Below are 20,342 nucleotides of genomic sequence, written 5' to 3'. Positions count from 1 at the left end.
TCACAGTTGCTATCTTGCCCTTGAGAAAGGGTACATCCCTGTACATTCAACCAAGCACCTCCTTGGACTGACCTATTCTGGAAGCAGGAGGAGGAGGAAGCCTGAGCTGTATCCAGGGACGCTATAAGGAAGGGAACTCGCATCCATTCCCAGCCTAAGACCTGGAATTGGCTGGAAGGTCACCTGTATTTGCAAGCCTACACTCCCTTCTAGCCTACTGCCAAAGTCCAAACAGTGCCTTGGTGAGATGCCAGCATGCTGGTCATGCACACATTGACCCATGAACTTTATTTCCTTCACAGAATTATCAGAAGGACCAGGTGTTGCTCTTTCACCAATCCCAAGCCTTCGTCCTAGACTTCTGTTTCAAACACATGGAACAGTGAGGCTATAAAAATGGAATAAAGAAGCCGGGAGTGGCAAATGCCTGTAATCTCAACACTTCAGAGGCAGAGACGGGTTGGTCTCTGTGAGTTCAAGGCCAGCCTGGTCTATGCGGGTGTACGTGGTGGACTGTGCAGGAGACGCTTAGACACACACAGTCACAAGAGTCCTGCTCATGCTTTTCTCTGTCAGATTTGTCTGCTGATTGGCTGAGAGCACCTTGAACAGAGCCTCCTGAAGATGAAATGAAGTAATCTGAATACCTGGCACGTGATATTAGATAAATGTCACCTTTTATTACTGCAAACATTATTTACTGAGGTTTCATTTTAAGATACCTTCTTGTCCAGACAACTGATTTTTTTTTTTTTTGGCACTAAAATGAAATGGGCTATTGAGTCGTGAAAAGACACGGATGAAACTTACTTAAATGCAGATGACTAGGTCCAAAAAGGCTTGCATACTGTATTATAGCAACTGCACAGAATTCTGGGAGCAATTAAAAGTCTAGAGCATGGGGTGGGGTAGACAGGGTTTTTTGTTTGTTTGGTTAGTTGGTTCATTGGCTTTTAAGGACAGTGTTTGATGCCACGATACGGAGGCATGATACATTTGAAACCACCAAGAGGGAACACTAGTGCACGCTGTGACCCCAATAGATTGCAACACCTCCTATGGGCTCACCAAGTGTCAGAAATGTGGGGCGCCAGCTACAGAAAAGGCTCAGCAGTTAAGAGCCTCCACTGCCCTTTCAGAAGACCCAAGTGTGATTCCCAGCACCCACGTCAGGCTGCACAAAACTGCCTATAAGTCCAGCTTTGGGGATGCCGACACCCTCTTCTGGCCTTTGAGGGCACTTGCAGTCACAGGTTCAGACTGACACAGAGATACACACATTTATACATAATTTAAAAATAAGAAAAATAAAATTTTTTGAAGCAGTAATAAGCACGAATGCCTAGTGGGAAGTGTTGGTATTATGTGTCTACAGTGGGGGAGAATACGCTAACTCTCTTAATTTCTTATGAATGAACAATGCTCTGACATGTCTGCAATTTTTAATGTTCCCAGAGAAGTAAATAAGACTAGATTCAAACTTCATTATCAGAGATGTCTCTGATAATAAAGAGACCTCCTCCAAGAGCTCAGTCATAAGGAAGGATTGTTCTCAAGTGCCCATCTTTCCTACAGTGCCAACAGCTCTTTTTCGGATTTCTGTGTGCAAGCCTGTGAACCCAGACCGGCACCCATGTGCACCATCTCCTCCAGGGTGTTAGCAGAGACGTTAGGGCTCTGTCACCTCCAGACTCCTCCAGCTCCATTTTCCAGCCTGGTCCTGCCCGCCAGCTCATTTCACTCTTCAGCTGATCTACCAGACAAGAACACCCAGTGAGGTCTAAACTATACCAGGCTGGCTTTGCAGGCCGGATTGTCTCCTGCTGACTTGGAGGCCCCCAGGGGACAGCCAGCTGCATCCTGCTCTTCCCTCCGCTGTGAAGCTGCTTTAGGAACAAGGTACCTAATTCTCACATTGATAATTTCAACACAGGGTAGGTAATTTCTGACTATTTTCTTCATTCCTGCTCACAAATGCTGGCCTTTGCATCATCCCCAGTTCCTGCAGTCACAGGCCGCCTCGTGCTCTTCTATTCCACTCTCTCTGCCGTGTTTGTCTCAGAGTCTTTTCTAGCAAAATCTGATTCTATGTAAAAGGCACGGTATGGTACTTGAGTTTTCTTTTGGGTGGAAAAAAAAATTGATGTTCGGAGGTAACGGTCTAGAACCTTCTAGTTATTCAAATCAAAGGGCCTTCCCACCTGTGGCTAACTAGATATTTCTGAAGGAGCTATCCTTCAGAGTAGGACTTGGTTCTATTGATTATTCTGAACCTGTGCTGCGGTTACTATATGTATGTCCCGTTATGAGTCCCAAGCCCTAGGCTAGTGCTATGTTTACTGTTAGAGCCCACATAGTCTCGCCTGCATACAACGCTAAAAGCAGACACCAATCGCTGCCCAATACCTATGTTGAAAATTAATTCTATTGATATTTCTAATCAGGACATGCTACAGATTTGACTTCCATGATGGGGAAGATGCAATTAGACAATGGAAATTTTAAAAAATTGATAAAGAGGAAGAATTTTATCATCTACATCACACATTTTCATCCCTTGAAAAGTACCTAGGGTTCCTTGGGGAGTCATTGAAAGCCTCAATCAATAAAAGAAGGCTCCTTTCAAGGGTTAATGAGACCGGGACCACTTGAGAATCTCCCGTGCCCAGGTTTGAAGCACTGCATTTGATCCATGTTGTATATTTTAAATAGTGTGTAGGTCACGACGATCCAGCCCGACGTCATCACCTTGTCATTGGAAAGTCCTAGCCCGTAGGCCATCTTGCCCAAGAAGCCCATTCCCAGTTCCTCTTTCCAACTCCTCTGCCACTTGCTCTATTTAGCTCATGTTTATCTCTGTGTCAGACTGTGAGCCTTCTGTGTACACAAACCCTCTCAATGGTCCCCCCACCCCACCCCACCCGGGCCTTCCTGTGAACCTGGCCTGAGTCATGGCAAACTTTCAACAAGAGGCAGTAAAAGGAAGAGCTCCGCCAAATGCATAGAATGAAGAGTAGGCAGTCTGCATTTGAAGAGAAAATGCATTCTTCTGGGGACTCTATTCTCCACTCTAGCTCAGGGTCCTACCTGGGAGGGAAGAAACACTCATGTAATGGGTTGAAGCTCGGAGTAAGTATAACAACCACACCTACACCATCTCCATATGAACAGGAAGAAACCAATCAGTAAGAGATCTTACAACCGATAAAAACAGGACAGAGCTAAAATACTTGTTGCACTGCAGACTTGATGAGTTATTAGGCCATGCCAAGTTTCTTAAAAGATCTCCCAATGAGTTTTCAAACTGCCAAAGGGTGTTTGGAATGTCTTTCAAAGAAAAGGAAAGAAAGAAAGAAAAAAAGGAAGGGAAGTGGCTCTAAATTCTTCATTAAATCCAGCTAGAAGCACACAATTTCATCTTTGCTAGATATTAGTCATAGCCACCCTTTAAGGGCAAAGTTAAAGCATACTTGCCTGAAGGAAAAAGTAAAATGAAAGACTCCCCTTCTCTAGTTGGAACATATCAAGGGGTCCTCTTCCCTCAGAATCCAGAAGCAAGCCTGAGAATGTCAGCGTCTGTGGGATGCTTGGAGGTCTATACAGATGCTTATTTTTCAGGAGAATTAAACAAAAATAATACAAATGGGAAATAAAGAGAATGACCTACTTTACTGTGTGTTGGGAGGGGGGGCGGACTCTGTGAGTGTTTTGATCTAATTGACGGTGTGGGGTTGCATGCCCAAATAAGGCGCCTTTGGTGTTGGTCCTGTTTGGGCTGGAGAGGAGAAATCCAGGCCCCGGAACCCCATGAGCCACACACACACACACACACCACGAAAAGGGGAGTCAGCGATGGCGCTTTCCTTGCCTGAGCCACTTGCTGGAATGTGGGATCTAGAAAGACACTTGAAGGACTGCCAAGGCAGGGTGCTGCTCCAAGAAGCCAGCACAGAGGTGTCAGGGAGCAAGTGATCTTTGTGTGCCTAGTGCGGGGGAGGTGGCTCTTTCTTTGGCCTGGGCTAGCCAGGTGCCTGCGGCCCCTCAGTGATTACCGCCGGGAGTGGAGCGTGGTTATGGGTTTGAGTAAAACCTGCTACCCTTGTACTTCTTCACCGGGTTGCCGGGCTAGCAGTCTCCGCCTTTCATCCCATTCGCGCCCCCAAGCCCCTCAGCGTGTCCAACAGCAGCCCCTGGTTCTGAGACACTGTGTCTGCACATCTGTCTTGGCTTGGGGTTTGCAGGAGCTTGGTAAAAAGCCTCCCTGTGTTCTTGCGCGCGCCGCTCTCTCCAGCTTCTCTTTTTCTTGGATTCTTGCCTGTCTCCTCCCACAGGAAAAAAAAAAAAAGGTCACGTATGTTTGGAAAAATATGTAGGTCAGTGGAACATTTCCTGCACTGGTGCAAAAGGAGAGAGGGCAGTGGGGGCGGGGAGGGAGAGGCCCGACGCTGTTCCGAGGGCGCCTCCTGGCCGCAGCCCCCGACCTGCTGGCCTAGGCGTAAGAGGGGGACACTTAGCGGGTTCTTGCCAATCCTTGACCCATTTTCCGGACTAGCTACATTAGCCTTGGAGGAGGCACCGAGCATTCCTCTCTAACAACCGGTGCTGTTTTCCACGAACAGCCTTCACTCTCACGTCCCCGGAACCTCTCTTCTCACCTGGTGTCTCCTCACCCACCCACGTCCCAGTAGACCTGAGTCACAGAAGCACGTTGGCCTGCCCTTTCAGGTCAGCGTTGGGCAAGGGGGAGTGACAGTTATGTTCTAGCGGACAGGACACCCCCTTCCCGTGACAGCAGAGTGGCAGCAGGCACTGCGATGGTTTCCATTTACCCGGGGCGCAGGATTCTTTACTACCCCCCTAGTGACAACTTTAGCGGGACCCCAGCTGTCAGCTCCACGATGTCATCAAGCTTGCCTCCCCTCTTCCCGGTTCCGCGCCAAACACAACCTCCACCCTCCACGGAGCCCAGACTGGCCGGACCCCTCCACCTCTAGCCCCCAAGCTCATCCTTGAAGCCCCTGCAGGACCGCAGCGGCCTTGGGGACGCACTGGTGTCTGTGCCTCCGAGAGACGCCGGGGGTCGCAGGGTCCGTGTCCCTGCGGCACGCGCTGAGTGAGCGGCTCAGACTGTGTCCGGGCCAGGAGGGAGCCGGCAGCCGCGGGAGCCTCGAGGCTTAGGAGGAGGAAGAGGAGGAGGAGGAGGAAGAGCGGGAGGAGGAGGAGAGGGAGGAGAGGGAGGAGAGGGAGGAGGCGGCAGCGGGGCGGGGAGGCGGCGGCGGCGGTCCCCGGTTCTGCGCGCCCAAGAGTTTGCGGCGCGAGCGGCGGGCTTTCCCGCAGGACCCGAGGGACCCGCGCAGCAGTCGCGGAGCTCCGAGACCCCGGCGGCAGCGGCGAGAGCAGCGCCTCCCGCCGCCGCCCGGGAGAAGGTCCCCGAGCCCGCCTGCAGCCCCGGCTCCCAGCGGCGGCGGGAGGCGCGTCGCCCCGGCCCAGTTGGTGCCCGGCCTGGTGGGGCCACCCCGGCCAGCTCGGAGGTAAGAGGCCACTGCGCCCGGGGACGCATGATTTCGGGTGGGAATACATGCGCGTAGCTCGCGACTCTGGTCACCTGCTCGCCAGCGCTGGGGACGCGCGGGGCAGGGAGGGACGCTCGGGCGCGACACCGCGCGAGGCTGCGCAGCGCAAGCACCCGGGGGTGGGGGAGCGGGGAGGTGAGTCCTGCGCACTACGGTTCCTATCGCCCGGGGCATCGGGTCCCACCGACCACTGCAATCAGACGGCCGGTGGGTTCCCGGAGCTACTCGTCAAGGGAGAGGACTAGGCACCCCGAACCTCGGGATTGGGGCCCTCAGAGGGTACTAGAGGGGTACTGCGTCCGGGACAGGAGCTTTGAAGATTGCCAGCTGCCCTTCCAGAGATCCATCTCGTGCATCACTAAACGTAGGGAGCCCGGGACGCCTGGAGAGTGTGACTACCGGGCCGGGGCCCTGGTGTCACTGCGTCCCTGGGTCTGACTTGGCTTAGGGCCGCATTGAAAGCCGGGTCTTTGTGCTTAGACAGCCCGAGGCTCCTGGGACTCAGGGGATTGGGTGCTAGAGCGTTGCTTTACTGGGATGTGTGCCTCCTCCCCATGTGGAGGAGGGGTGCACCGTGACCTTTCTCTAAAACCACTTAGGGTGGAACCAGGGGGCAGGGACAGGTACCAAGAGGCTCAATTCAAAGCCAGCCTCTCCCCTCTGCCCGCCTCTCCTTAACTGCTTAAGGTAAGAAAGTTTGTTTTCAGCTCTGTGATTTATAAATAATTAGTAGCCAGTTTTGTTGACGAGGCAAGATGGAAACCTTAAGTATACACGCGCATTTCCACGAATTCTAAAATTTCCTAAGGTTAAATCCGGGAGTCTCTAGCTCATAAAGTTCTAAACTGCAGTGTTCAACAGGTGTTGCAAGGGTCCTAGAGGGGCCAGCTTAGTGTTTTCTTCTCTGCCCATTGCCTTAGGATCCGCCCCGAGTTCGTGGTTAGCTTGTTTCTTTACAGGTGAATATTGAGTAGTTATTAACTGAGTCGGCGGAGACAGCTAGTCTGTCTCAATCACTAGAACTCTATTATCCCTAATAGGGTTTTCTTTAATAGGAGGGAGTTCCCATTTGGACTTTCCAGGTAGTTAGTCCTGAAGCAGTTCCTGGCGGGACCGCTCTCTCAACACCTTTGTGTCTCCCACAATGAAGTCCCCATCCAGCTAACTGGCCAACTAATTAAGGCTCGCATGAAAAACAGAGCTAGCCCTGGAAGGCATCCTTCAGACTCAAGAGCAAATACTGGCTCGATCTTCCATCCTGCTACTAAAATTCCCCTGAAGAAAAACGTTGCCAGAAATAACCTCCATTTAAAAAAAAATAACCCCCAAATAAATATAGTCATGTTTTTAAAAGAGAGTTTGCGATCTGGGCCACTATTTTACAAAGCAAAATTTTTCGTTACAGACAAAATGTGAACCAGTAGAAGTATTGGCATTTCCCAGCAGTCTACTTACAGATTTAGTTAAAAATAAAGTGTGGAGCATAAAAGCTTTCGGTAATTATCCTCTGTCTCAGAGAGACGTGGAGCGTGGCTTACAATATTTGTAAATGTGCTTTTTGCCATTTTCCCGCAGAAATCCATACCTCTATTTATTTGCTGATGTGTCCCGCTGTGCAGATGTAGAAATGGTTTTATTCTCACTCCTCCCCAGAGTGACTTCCTGGGGAGGAGCACAGGCTATACTCTAGAGAAAGTACATTATTAATAAAACGTTAAGCACCATCCCCAAGACTTAAATGTGCTTAGAGAATGAACTGAGACACTCACAATCGGTGTGTTGAAAGGAAAAACCTCTAGTATGATAGATATTCAGATGGTAAGTTGAGGGATAACATTTATACAGAAAATAAGTGTAATGTTTTAAAGCTTACTTAGTCGTTTGTAACAATTTGGTCCCTGCTTTATATTTCTGGCTGTTTAATAATGGAAACATAAAAACAATGAAAACAGTTTTAAAAATTGCACGATGTGTCATCAATTTAAATGCATCCATCTTTAAATCCATCTTTTTGTACTATCCTTCTTAGGTCTTGGTAACCTATAAGCAGCTACTTCTCAAAGGCAAGAGTCAATGGTATTGAATTCCCTAGGTTAAATTAATGCATGGGTCTCTCCATCTTTATAAGTTTTTTTTTGCCCCAGGATTTTGCTTATAAATAAATCTTCAGAAGCCAAAGTGCTAAATCTTTGTGAATTTTAAAAACAAGTATATATGCGTTTTGTCCTTGACGTGACTGGCTGTCCATGCACGTCCACTGTGATCAAAACACTGGTTGTTTTATGCTGATACCCTGCACACTGCAACATCTTCCCCAGCACAGGTCAAATTGTGTGGGGTTGAAAATAGCCTAGTGACTCAGGATTCTTGGCTGCTTTATGCTAACAGTTTAATTGGCTTCATCATAGCAGGCATCTAATCGAGTTTCACATTTAAGTAGTGAAAATGGTACTTGAAGCCTTATTGGCTTACAGGGATGTTTGATTAGCATATTTCCCCATCCTCAGTTCTATTTGTAGCAAAGGCAGGAGGTTGGGGACAGTGACATTCATATGTCATTTCTTCCTTTCATCTCTAGGAGGCCATGTTCATAATAGATGCTCAATAAATAGGTGTGGGAAACAAGCTGAACTGTCGGTAATCACTATCCAAAGGTTAGAAATTTCTGAGTGTTAATGGGGTACTTAACTATGAGTAATCCTGCGGTAAATCAGAGGGTGATTAATAGTACACCAGGAAACAATTATTAAACACCAGCATGGAAAGGAGACATTTTTCATGCCCTCTTTAGCTCAGGCCGTGCTGTTTCTCACTTGAATTTTTTTAGATTAGAGGCCACTTGCTATGTTAGGCCAGGAGTCGTTTTTTGGGAAAATTTCCCCTAGAGGCCACTTGAATGACTGCAGGTCAGAACGTCTGGTTCCATTTGATGATTCACAACAGAAAAGAGAATTTCTCTTTTCTTCTTCGGTGAAATACACAGTGTGTATAAAGAGGTGGAAGGGGTAGGGCCTCCGAATACAGTGAGTCACTGGGGGTGGGGTGGGGGTTTGTTAAATGAAGATTCTAGTTCAGGAGCTGCGGTGCACCTCACCAGCTCCCGGTGCAACACACGAGCAAGCTCTGGGATATTTACCTTCATTAACACGTGCTAACTGGACATGCACTAAACAATGGACCAGATGATACATCACATGGAGATGGGGCATGCCTACATCCTAGGAGGTGAAATGAGGGGGAGGGAAGTGCAATGGCTTCCTACCATGCCTCTCTGTAGGGCGGTGGACCAGGAAGAGCCTTGCCTGCAGTTTTCTGGGAGGGTTCCCTCGTCACTACCTTTGTGCCTTGGTGTGGATGGAGGAGCATGTTGCGACCTGGCAAGAAATAAAACCCAGTTTGAAGTCAGAGGGACTTAGGCTAGGCTCTCTCACACCCAGGTGCCAAGGGGCAACTTTTTTTTTTTAACATTTATAAGCTTAAATATTCTCATCAGAAAAAGATAATGGAAGTGATGAATGTCTTGCCAGGTCTCTGGGATCACCAGTGAGGGATGTACAGAGGCCTAGCAAATGGGATGCTCTTATTGTCATTTCTGCTCCTGTAAGTAGCTCCTCACCCATGTTCCCGTCAGTTACCCGAATAAAACTCATTGGCTCACCCAGTTGGACTTTGGTGGTATCTGTATTCTGCTGTCATGAGCTCCCTATCTGGGGTGAGTAGATGTGTCTGTCACATCTCCCCAGGAAGTCTGCCACATAAGAATCAGTAAAATAGATGGAGATCATTTTAAAAATTTTTTTTATTTATAAGAACATATGACATAGATGTTGGAAAAGACTGAAAATAATGGAGTGAATGAAAATACATATCTTGGCCAGGGTGTTTTCCCTCCCAGTCTCTTTCCCAGAGTTTAAACTGTTTATAGTAGGCTTAAAATTCACACACAGAATTTTATCCCTTTCACATTGCTGTCCCATGATGTCTGACAAAAGCAATGGAAGGAAGGAAGGGACCATTTTGGCTCACAGCTTGGGGTACAGTTCATCGTGGTAGGAAGAAGGTCAAAGCCGCAGGAGGATGAGACAGCTGGTCACCCTGCATGCCCTTTCTTCAGCTCAGGACCCCAGTCCATGGAATGAGGTTGCCTATATTCAGGGTGAGTCTTCCCAAGAAACACCTTCATCGATACACCCAGAGCTGTCTTTCCAAATCCAATCAAGTTGATAATGACAATTTAACTGTTACACATACAGGAAAATCTTACAGGAAAAAAAAAGTCAAACAACCAGATATATTTCAATAAGAAGCAAAAGATCCCTTCACCTCCCTCGTGGCCTGCTTAGCCACCATTTCCCATGGTTTGACTTGAAAGAAACCTGGCTTTTCCAAGGAGTCTGCTCCCCCCCCCCCCCCACGTAGGGCAGGAAGAGAATACTGATGAGCCACCAGGAGGGCCTGTAGCCTTTTCCAGTGATTGGCTCCAAGTGATTATCAATAAAATGTGAGGTGAGGCTACTCAGAGGCATCTAGGAAAGTTTCCCTAGCTCTGGAGATAAGGTAAGGGAATAAACCACCCTTCTCCCACACAGTCCTGTGCAAAAAGTGTCTATTAGCTAAGCAACCACGGGCCTCTGGGTTGGCGGGGCCGGAAGAATGCAGAGGCGAGACTGGGGTCTCATTAGAGGCTTTACCCAGAAAGTCCACTCTGAGACATTTCTGAGCTCTGAAACCTTTGCTACTATGTGTAGCTGGCCCAGTCAGGTTTTCCTTGCATTATAGTAAAGTCACTGGGGTACCTGCACTCCCCCACCCTTTACAAGGTGGAGGAATTTAACCATAGGGCGTGCTCTGCTATTCATTCTGACTGATGCACTTACACACGTAGGCACATGTTTTAGAATAAAGCTCATTCTATACGTATTATTGCTTATTTTGAAAAGCAACTGTGTGACACAGAGAGCTTTGTTTTGTAAAAAAAAAATCATCACTCATATTCCCTTTATGGACCATATAATATCATTTGATGTGGCCAAAACCTGTTTTTTTTTTTTTTGGACCATGTCTATGATCAACATTGGCTACATTCCTCCCACTTTACATTTTTATTTACCTCCTAAATATAAATCATTTCATCTGTAATTCATGCTTTTGTAGGTCATGCATTTCTAGGAAAGGATTCCCAAGCAAAAGGTATATCTCTTTGGAATATTGGTAGACACTGTTCAGTTGGTAGCTAAAGAGTGGTACCCATGCTTCCCATCCATGGGGCTTGGCTGTCTTGCTATTGTGTCTTCACTACACTGTATATCACCCAACTTTTAAATCTCTTCTGTGCATTTTCACATGCAGGGCACTTATTTCCACCCGTGATTGATTGGATGCTCTAGGGTGAGCTAGAAGATGGGGAGCGTGGAATGCAATCATTGGGCAATGTTTCCCGTGTGTGTAAAGGTGCAAAAGGAAACCTTAGAAACAAAGGCTGTCTATGAAAATTGAATAGAAGTGATTAACCTTGTAGTAATCTTGGAATATTCCTAGAGAATAGTGTTAGGTGATCTTTAGTGATATGTTTCCAAGTAAACTCCAATGAGAGAGACTTTCAGGTCCTGGTCTCCATATGTATCTCTGGCTGGCCTCGAACACCACAGAGATCCCCCTGCATCTGCCTTCAGAGTGCTGGGACCATTGCGTGTGCCACTGGGCCCAGCACTGGCCCCATGCACTTCTGAGAGGCTTTATTGCTGGGACCTGTGTGTTACCATTTGATGTACTCTGATTTGAGCTTTCTGAAGGTTCCGTTATCACTTGTAGATATTTTGTGTCGCTCATGAGACCCAGCTAGAAAGAAAGATACTGGATCTTTTGACTTTTTCACAAAGAAGACAGGGAAGAAAATGGAATGAATGAAACTCAAGAAATACTAATCACCCTTCAGTAAAAGGTGGTTGACAGGGTGGTGCTCTTGTTCCAGCAGTGACCACGCACGGTCCTCTGATAGAGAAGGGAAGGGGAGCAAACACACAGAGAAACTCTCCGGGAGAAAACAGCCTAATGAGAGCTCTCAGTAGACTTTCTGGGTGTGCCACCAGGTACCTGACATAGCTTTTTGGTCTTTATTGTGTGGATTCCAAATATGTTGAGAAGAATTAGATAGTCACCAAACCATCTTCAGTAACGACAGAAGACAGAGGAAATTTGGAGATGACCAAGAAGTAAGGGCATGTCCATTTCCCATTGGTTTTATTAATATTTACATTTTTTGACATACAAATGCAAATGATTTTTCCTTCTTTAATTCTGGCTGGTTAATTTTATTAAAGCCCAGTGTCTTGTTGCCGACTCTGTGCATGGGGCAGAAGAGCTTCTGGGTGATGCTACAAGTCTTCCCATCAATAGAATTTAGAATTTATTGTCATGTAGAGAAACCGTCATCCAGTGTTGTGCTGGCCATTTTTCTGACACGGTGATAAAAATCCTGAGACAACTAGTTTCAGGGAGGAGAGGTTTATTTTGGGCTTATTTTTCAGAGGTTACATTCTTGGGTCACCTGGCTCCAATGCTTTCTGCTTCCTAACATGACAGATCATGAGAGAAGGGCTCTGTTCACTTCATCACGGACGGGAAATAAAAAGAGACAGGCTGGGCACACCCTCGGCAAGCTAATTTCCTTCCTCCAGGTCCATCTCTTCAAGGTTCCACCAGGTCTCAGTAGTGCCACAGGTGATGCCCAAGCTTCCAGCAAGAGCCCCCTGAAGCGCGTTAAAGATCCAGGCTGCTATGCATGCATTCAGCTCTGGAACTGTTTGGTTTCCGTTTCCCGTTGCTTTGCAAGGGTGAGTGATGTTTGGAAATGGGTGTTGTTAAAGGCATGCTTATCTCAGGTGAACAGTTCAGAGCAGCCTCCTGTTGACAGCACCTGGGACAGGATGAGCTCACTGGAAGGCAGAGGAAGCCAGGACAACGGCAGTACTGACCAAACCAGTCATGACATCTGCCACATCAACGCGTTTGTCTCTTTCTCTGTCCTAGTTACTTTCTTAATTGCTGTGATAAGACTTTGTGAGCAAGGACATTTAGAAAGCGTTTCTTTTGAGCTAATGATTTCGGAAGGCTAGAGTCCATGATAGCCAAGCAAAAGTGTGGCGGCCGGAATTGATTGAATCAAGCTCACAACTTGATTCACACTCAAGAGGCAAAGAGAGCACACTGGGAATGGAGTCTTTTGAATCCTCAGAGCCCTCTCCCAATGACAGCACCTCCTCCAATAAGGTGACACCCCTAATTCTTCCCAAACAGTTCCACCAATGGGGGAACAAGTATTCAAACACATGAGCCTCACAGTCTTGGGAAGACACAGCCTGCCATTCATCGGCCCTGCTAAAGATGCTGGTTTCACTCTAAGAGAAAAAAAGAGAAACACTGTTGCACCCAAGTTTGGGGCTGTGTTTGTTGCGGGGCTGAGAATGAGGCAGGAGCACTGGAGAGTCCAGAGGAGAAACTCACTCAGGGTAAATGAGCATGGCCACTATATAACGGCCGTCAGAGCCTTCATGCCAGGGATGGAGCATGTCACCCCATGCAAATGTCGGGTTTGCTTTGCCAGCAGTCTCTGGGTGGGTGGCTCAGGACAAACTGAGCTTTGTTCAAGACGAGGGAGATTCTTACTTCTGAGCTGCTTCTGGGGCTTTCCATACCCCACCGTCCTCAAATCTCAGCCTTTCTTGTAGAGAGCGGCGAGGTGGCCTTGAGCCACCTGGTCTGGACATCACAGACGGTCTATGCTCTACTTTCTCTCCTGATTTGCACAAGTCTCCCCCATGCACCAGGTTCACTAGTGGGCACAAAACAAATGCTTTCAGTCTCCCTTCGGGAGATGGTGTGTAAGGTGTGGGAGTGTCTCGATACTGGGATTTAGAGTTCAAGGTGACCTAGATGTGAATAGTCAGTCCCCTCTCCGTCACTACAGAGTCTCCCTTTATGTAACTTAGGCTGGCCTCAGACTCACTTAGGCTGCCCTTGAATGTCAAGCAACAGGTGTGTGCCACCACACTTAACAGCCATAGCATTCAGTGTTGGGGCTGAGAGAACTAATTGGCTCCTGCCAGACAGCGGATGTGTGCCCTCACATTGATTCTCCTATGGGCAGACAGTCCTTTGTCCACCTTCCCACTTTGGGCCAGTTTGGTATTCATCCTTAACCACTGATTTCTTTAGAAATCTGCCCCAAGATCTCAACTAGTATGTTTACAAGTTATCCTAGCCCTGGCATTATTGGGTTTTCTGCCATTCTGTATTGTTTTCATGGTCTACAAAATGATGTTGTTCTAGGCGTCAAGATGGCACGTTTGGTTTGCACCACATTTGTTTGGAAATGTATTGATTGACATACAATGATCCCTAGTGCCCTTGGGGCTGGAGAAGTTTCGGGACTCGTGAGAAAATCAAAATCTGAGCATGCTTAAAGCGCCTTATACAAACATACATCAATAATGTTTGCATGTGACCTACACACGTCTGCCCGTGCGCTTTAAATCACTCATGCATTGCATAGTTCCCTGAAAACCCTATGATTGCTGCGCAGATCAATATTGTACTATACAGGCCACAACATGAAACAAAAAGGCGAGTCCATGTTCAGCGCAGACAATGTATTTCCAAATATCTTCAGTCTGCGGTTGATGGTATTGGTGGAGGCATAACTGAAGGGGGCGAAAAGCTGACTGTGTGTGGCTTTACTCGGCGGTCACCTACCGCCATTCCAGCTCTCTAGGGCAGTGGTTCTCAACCTTTCTAGTGCTGTGACCACTTAATACAGTCCCTTGCATTGTAGTGACCCCCAGCCATAACACTATTTTCATTGCGACTGCATAGCTGTAACTTTGAGGCTCTTATGAATTGTAATGTAAATATCTGATATGCAGGATAGCTGATACATGACCCTCAAAGGTTTTCTTATTCTGTGCTCCCTTCTTGGGACAATGGCATTTCCCCTACAAGAAGCTTGCTGCTTGTCAGCTTCAGAGTGGGTGCTATAGCCACTTGCTGGCTGAAACCTAGAAAGTGAGGGTTCCACTAAAATGATGTCATACCTCCACTTTTAAAAAGAACCATTCTTTTTGTGTTCCTCATTTCCATAATGTCTTCACAAAGTAGCTGTTAGGTGGTCATCTAGGTGACTTGTACTTGCTATAGACAGCCTCCTTTGGTCCCTGCCTTTCTGTGTATCTTGGGTCATATCACGATTTAGTGGCATCTCCATCCTCATTCAGGGCTTCTGAATGTGTCTCATTTGGTGCCTCACTAGGATTTACTGACTGGAGGTTCCCTCTGTGTCGTCTTTTTATATTTTGCTAAGTTTGTTTATTCTTTCTGAATATATGCACAGAACACACCCACACATACATGAACACACACGTGTATGCATATATACATATACACATACTATATATATAAACATATCTCTAGTATTTACACTCGTGACTAAGGACAGTTAAAGCACCACTAAAGCTAATAAATAGAACGGATCTGAGACCATAAGAGGATGCGTCTCCTCTCCCATCACGCCCTGGCCCAGATGTGAAAGTCGGAGTATAACTTGCAATTGGCACTTCTCTCCTCCTACATAGGTTTCTGGGATTAAACTCCGATCCTCGAGCTTGGTGGCAAATACCTCTACCCACTGAGCCATCTCGAAGGCCCCCATGCTTGTGTTTTCTAACATCTCTAGTACATGTGATTCAATTAGGCGCCTATAAAAATTCCTCTGGTCCTCGGGTGTGTCAGCAATGACTTACGACCTTGCTTTAAATCCCAGCCTATACTGTCACACGGGTCAGTGACACTTTTGTATGGCTTAATGGACCCAGCTTGTGGCCCATAGTAGGAGGCTTTGTCATCTTGACCCCGTTGCTGTGACCAAACAACCTTGGCAAGTTCCAAATACCTAAGAGTCAATTTTTCCATCTGTAAAGGGAGACACCAATATAAAAAATTGAAAATCAGGAACACAGACTCCTTACTAAATAGTTTCCTATAAACAAGAAGAAGAAGTAGTAAGGTTTCATCGCTGCTATGACCCGTTCATCCAACTGCTGCACACATCAGCTGGGGACATGCCAGCCTCAAAATGTTTTCTTCTGGAATGAGGCTCATGGGTTTTTTTTCCCTGACTATGAACACTGTCTGCACACACAATTAAAAGCATAACGTTGCTCGGTGTCCTCATGAAGGCTAACACATGAGGGAAAGTGAAAGAGTCAACGGTAGAAGTGGAACACTCAGAAAGCCTTGGCAGTTGCTTGAGGTTGCAGTTTGCTTTCAAAGCCTTTGTCCATTTAAAAGAACAAAGTACGGTGATAACCCTGTGTGCCTGAGATTGTAATCCCAATCAAACAGCCTCTGTGCATTCCCGGTTCTGAATCTTATGGGCTGTGTGGGACTGTGTAGGTGACGAATGTGACCTTCACTGTTCTGTGGGAACTTTCTTTTTCCTTTTCTAAAGAAGTTTGATCTGAAGTCCTGAGTCTCAGCTCCTCCCTCCCTGAAAGGGTCTTGTCATTTTTCTCCTGTGCCAGAAGCTCCCAAAGAGCAAAACTGAGCTGATTTTCAATGGGACCAGAATTCTGGCTAATCAAGTGGCCTGATATGGAAGGAAGAGGCCTCAGTCATCTCCTAATAGTGCAGCTCATGTTTCCCACAACAAAATTGGAGGTGAACACACCCACAGCTACCTGCCCTGGCCCTGGAGCTTGTAGGTGACACCAGGCCTGTGCATTTCTGGGTGGCTGGGTGCTTTCCTCCCTCCTTCATCAGGAGAATCAGGGACTTCTTGGGCTCTCCTTCCAGCCAGTCCCCAGGAACGAGGCTTCCCTGGCTGCAGCCAACTCATGCACCACCCAGAAGTCCTGGGAGGGCCGTGCCGCAGACAGAAAGGCCAACTTTGCCATGCCTCGCCTTATCGCTCCGCGTGCTCACCCCAATCTGTGCTCTGACATGAGAATAATAAGATAAAGAAGGCAGAGTTCTGTAGACAAGCCAGTACAGGGAGAAACGAGGGCAGGGCTGGGCTCGGAATGTCCATACTCATTCGGTGAACCTCCTCGCTACTAGTCTCTGACATCCAACTTTTCAGATAAATAATTTTTTACAAAGTACCTTGCTTTCGTAATAAATAGTAAATACTCACTTTAGTGACAATCCTGGTTAGTTCTGTTGCCAACATGACGCACCTGGACAATTGAAGAATTGCTTCAATTGGATGGGTTTGTGGATATGTCTGCAAGGCATTCCTGGGCAGGTGGGTCTGGGCCTCATTAGAAGTGTAGCTAGCTGACCAAGAGTTTTGAGAGGAAGCCAGCATTGCTCCCTGGTTTCAGTTTCAGTTCATTCCTTGAGCTCCTGTCCTGACTTCACTCCCTGGAAGTATAAACTGAAATAAAAGCTTTCTTCCCCAAGTTACTTTTGGTCCTGGTGTTTTTCACCAAGAAATAAAACTAAGGACAGTACGTTTAACAACTGGCAAGGAACTGTATATCCTTTTGGGAGACAGTGTGTTTCCCCAGTACATTTTTGTACTGTGTGTGGGTCAGCTCAGGAAACAGCTTGTCCATCATCGCCAACACTTCTTACTTCCTTGTGATGAGAACATTCCGAATTCTCTCTTCTGTTTAGACAATTCGTTTTTTTCGGGTTTTTTTTTTTTGTTTGTTTTTTGTCAAGGTTGGAGAGATTGCTCAGTGGGTAGGATCACCCACTGCTCTGACAGAGGACCAGCACCCGCATTGGGTGGCTCACAACTGACTGGACCTCCAGCTCCAGGAGATCTGACACCCTCTTCTGGTCTCTGTGGGCATCCATACACACACACACACACCACACCACACACGGGGGGGGGGGGGGGATAAAATAAAATAAGGCTCCCATGTTGTGTTATTATTCACTATCTTTACTCTGTGTGGAATGAGATACCAGAACACGTTCTCTTATCTAGCCAGGGTTTATCTTCACTTTCAATGATCCTCACATTCACGGTGGTACAGGGTTGGGCACAGGATTCAAACCTGCGTAGTCCCTTTCTGGGCATGGTCCTTATCACGTGTCCTTTAGCAGTTAGACAAGCATGAGTATCATTAGCTCCAAAGATCACCTGGGAGAGGGGAAGCCCATGCCAAGGTCATTGTCATCCTCTCCACACACAACTGACGTCCCTTTGATTCAATGATAGTCTCTGGAGGGCAGGGTTACTTTGTTGCCATATTTCGTTTTCATGGAAGAAGTTGAGGCCCGGAGGAGTGAGATGACTCAGGCAGCTGGAGTCAGAGCTTGAATGTAACCCTTTACAAAAAAGGACCAGAAATAGAATCAGCAGTGTTTATTTACTTTTTTTTCTGAAATGCCACCTCCAAGAAGATAGAGAATGTGTCCAGAGCAAATCAAGCCTTTGACATACGCCTTCTTCAACTTAAGCACTTTTCTCAAGTGCGCGCTATTGTGCGCTGTTGGGTGTGTGCAGTTTGGTTCCCGTGTGCCACCCGGCCCTTGGGGAGAGAAGGCCGCATGTGAAAGGGCACAAAAGAGGAGTGCTGGCAGGAACACCTTTTTAGGGCACAATCATTATTCCGTCCCTTGCCATCTTTGAGTAGCTAACCTGCTTTTCAAAATTGTTTCTCTGCCTGTAATAAGGACTGTTAAACCAGGACACTCATTCTGCCGCTCCTCATCTTCTTGGAGTCAGGTACAACTTCCTTCAACCAGGCTCAGCTGGAAAGTCACTGGAAAAAATATGGTGGGAGCTGCCTTGGGTACCACGTTTGCCAACCAACATTTCAGAAAGGCTGTATCCCCCTACCCCCCACCGCAGGTGCCTAAAAAACTGGAGAAGTCTCCGTGTCTCCGAGCAGTCATTCAGAGTTATGGTGAAATCTCCCCTCCCCTCCCCCCACACACACATGAGTGCAAACCTCAGCCCTCAGTGTAATATAAAGAAACATACAACCAAAGTATTAGAGGCTTTTCAGTTAAAAGAATGTTCCAAGATTGACTTTTTAAATGTATGCATGTATGTGTGTCTACGTGGGGATGTGTAAGTGTGAGTACGGGTGTCTGTGGAGACTGAAGGAAGGGGTCAGGTCTCCTGGAGCTGCAGTTTCGGGAAGTTGTGAGCCCCACTCCGAGGTAGCATGGATGTGGGGAACTGAACCTTGGTCCTGGAAGAGCAGCAAGTACCCTTAACCCCTTATCTCTCCAGAGCTAGTAATATAGCACTTTTTAGGTTGTTTCTTCATTTTAACTATAGGGGAATACCCCTGAGGAGGGCTACTTGCTTTGCTAAGGGCAGGGCAAGACACCACAGCCCTCCTCCCCTTCTGATGTCTTTGCCAGCTGTGGACTGAGGTACCAGGCTCTTCTTGTATAGGAGCACCAGGAGTCCCAGTTACCTGTTACCTATTTGCCTACCTGTCTGCCACTACCATTTATGAAAAACAAAATCTATAAGCATAAAGATGATTTGGCCCATCTTATGATTGACATAGGTATGCACACACATCATATTTATCCCCCACAGAGTTTAAGTTAGCCACTCAGCACCTCCTTAGAATGAGTCCAAGAAATTTCTATTTTTTTCCTTCAGAATTCTTTAGTAATATCTCTCTGAATTATTTCTGGCGGCATGTGAAAGGGTACAAGGGAAGGATGCTTGCATACATATTTTCCAAACTCTAGGAAATCGACAAACTGACGAAGGAAGGGTGTTTGAAGGAATGGCAAGGCAAATGGATGTGATTCGATAGTGGAATGCGTGGCTAGCGTGTATGAGGCTTAGATTTGATTCCAGCAATGTAGATAGGTAGATAGATGGATGGGTGGTGGATGGATGGAAGGGTAGGTGGGTGGTGGATGGATGGGTGGGTGGGTGGTGGGTGGGCAGATGGATAGGTAGATTAGATAGATATAGATAGATAGATAGATAGATAGATAGATAGATAGATAGATAGAGATAGATAGATAGATGATGGATGTATAGATGATAGATAGACAGAAAAAATAGGAGACAAAAGTTTCTTTGTAGAGCAATGGTGATATGGGAGGTTAAATTTGTATGGGCCAACCATTAAAAAATATGTTAAGGAGCTAATAATTCAAAAGTACAGCAGAATTTCAGTAATGCAAGCTAGGTGTGTTTTCCAATTTGCCTTTACTATAACAAAATAACCTGAGACAATAATAGGAAGGTTCTAGTTCATGACTGATTCTGCTGTTTAGGGGTCTATTTTGATACATGGCAAAACCATGTAGGAGGATCAGCTATTTACCTCATGGCCATGAAAACAAGAGAGAAAAGAGAATAAAATTCTCCAGTTACCATCAGGAACATGTCTCAATGACCCAACTTTGTCCCACTAGGCCCTGCTTCTTTAAGGCTCCATTGGTAGCTTCATGCTTTCAATACAGGGCCTTTGGAGATGTTGAAAATCTAAACCATAGCATCAGGAGTGGCTGTACCAAGCAACTGCTTCCTTACCAGCTCCACACACAGATGTTTCTGCATCCTGGCATCAGTGCCTCCCTTGTTCACTGCGGTACAGTTTTGTTTACATTCAAAGTAGGTCTCTAAGTCACAGTGGTCGGGGAAGGAGATAAACCAGATTTACATGGAACGTTTCCTCTTCAGCTTTCCCAGATACGGGAGTATTTAGTCAGAAATACCAAAGGATTGCATGAAGAGCATGAGAGAATTGGGTGACTTGGAAAACAAAGATCTTCGCTTAG

General features: G+C 46.7%; 1 protein-coding gene across 2 annotated transcripts in view; it reads left to right on the top strand.

Annotated features, from left to right (window-relative positions):
* The first annotated feature begins 5,183 nt into the window (after window positions 1-5,183).
* Npas2 (neuronal PAS domain protein 2) overlaps window positions 5,184-20,342 on the top strand; it is a 179,764-nt gene continuing 164,605 nt past the window's right edge. The window contains exon 1 of one of the 2 annotated variants that reach the window (XM_041655918.1): window positions 5,184-5,531. The gene's annotated coding sequence lies outside the window, so the exon portion shown is untranslated. Of the gene's footprint in view, window positions 5,532-5,715; window positions 6,261-20,342 lie in introns of those variants that run through there. The other variant, XM_041655917.1, reaches the window with a different exon arrangement.

The sequence above is a fragment of the Microtus oregoni genome, unplaced genomic scaffold (assembly GCF_018167655.1).
Source record: "Microtus oregoni isolate MIOR12 unplaced genomic scaffold, Mior012 000007F_ref0000211, whole genome shotgun sequence".
In the NCBI taxonomy this organism is placed as follows: Eukaryota; Metazoa; Chordata; class Mammalia; order Rodentia; family Cricetidae; genus Microtus; species Microtus oregoni.
Note: the sequence above shows the minus strand (reverse complement) of the source record. Positions and strands in the feature narration are given on the sequence as shown.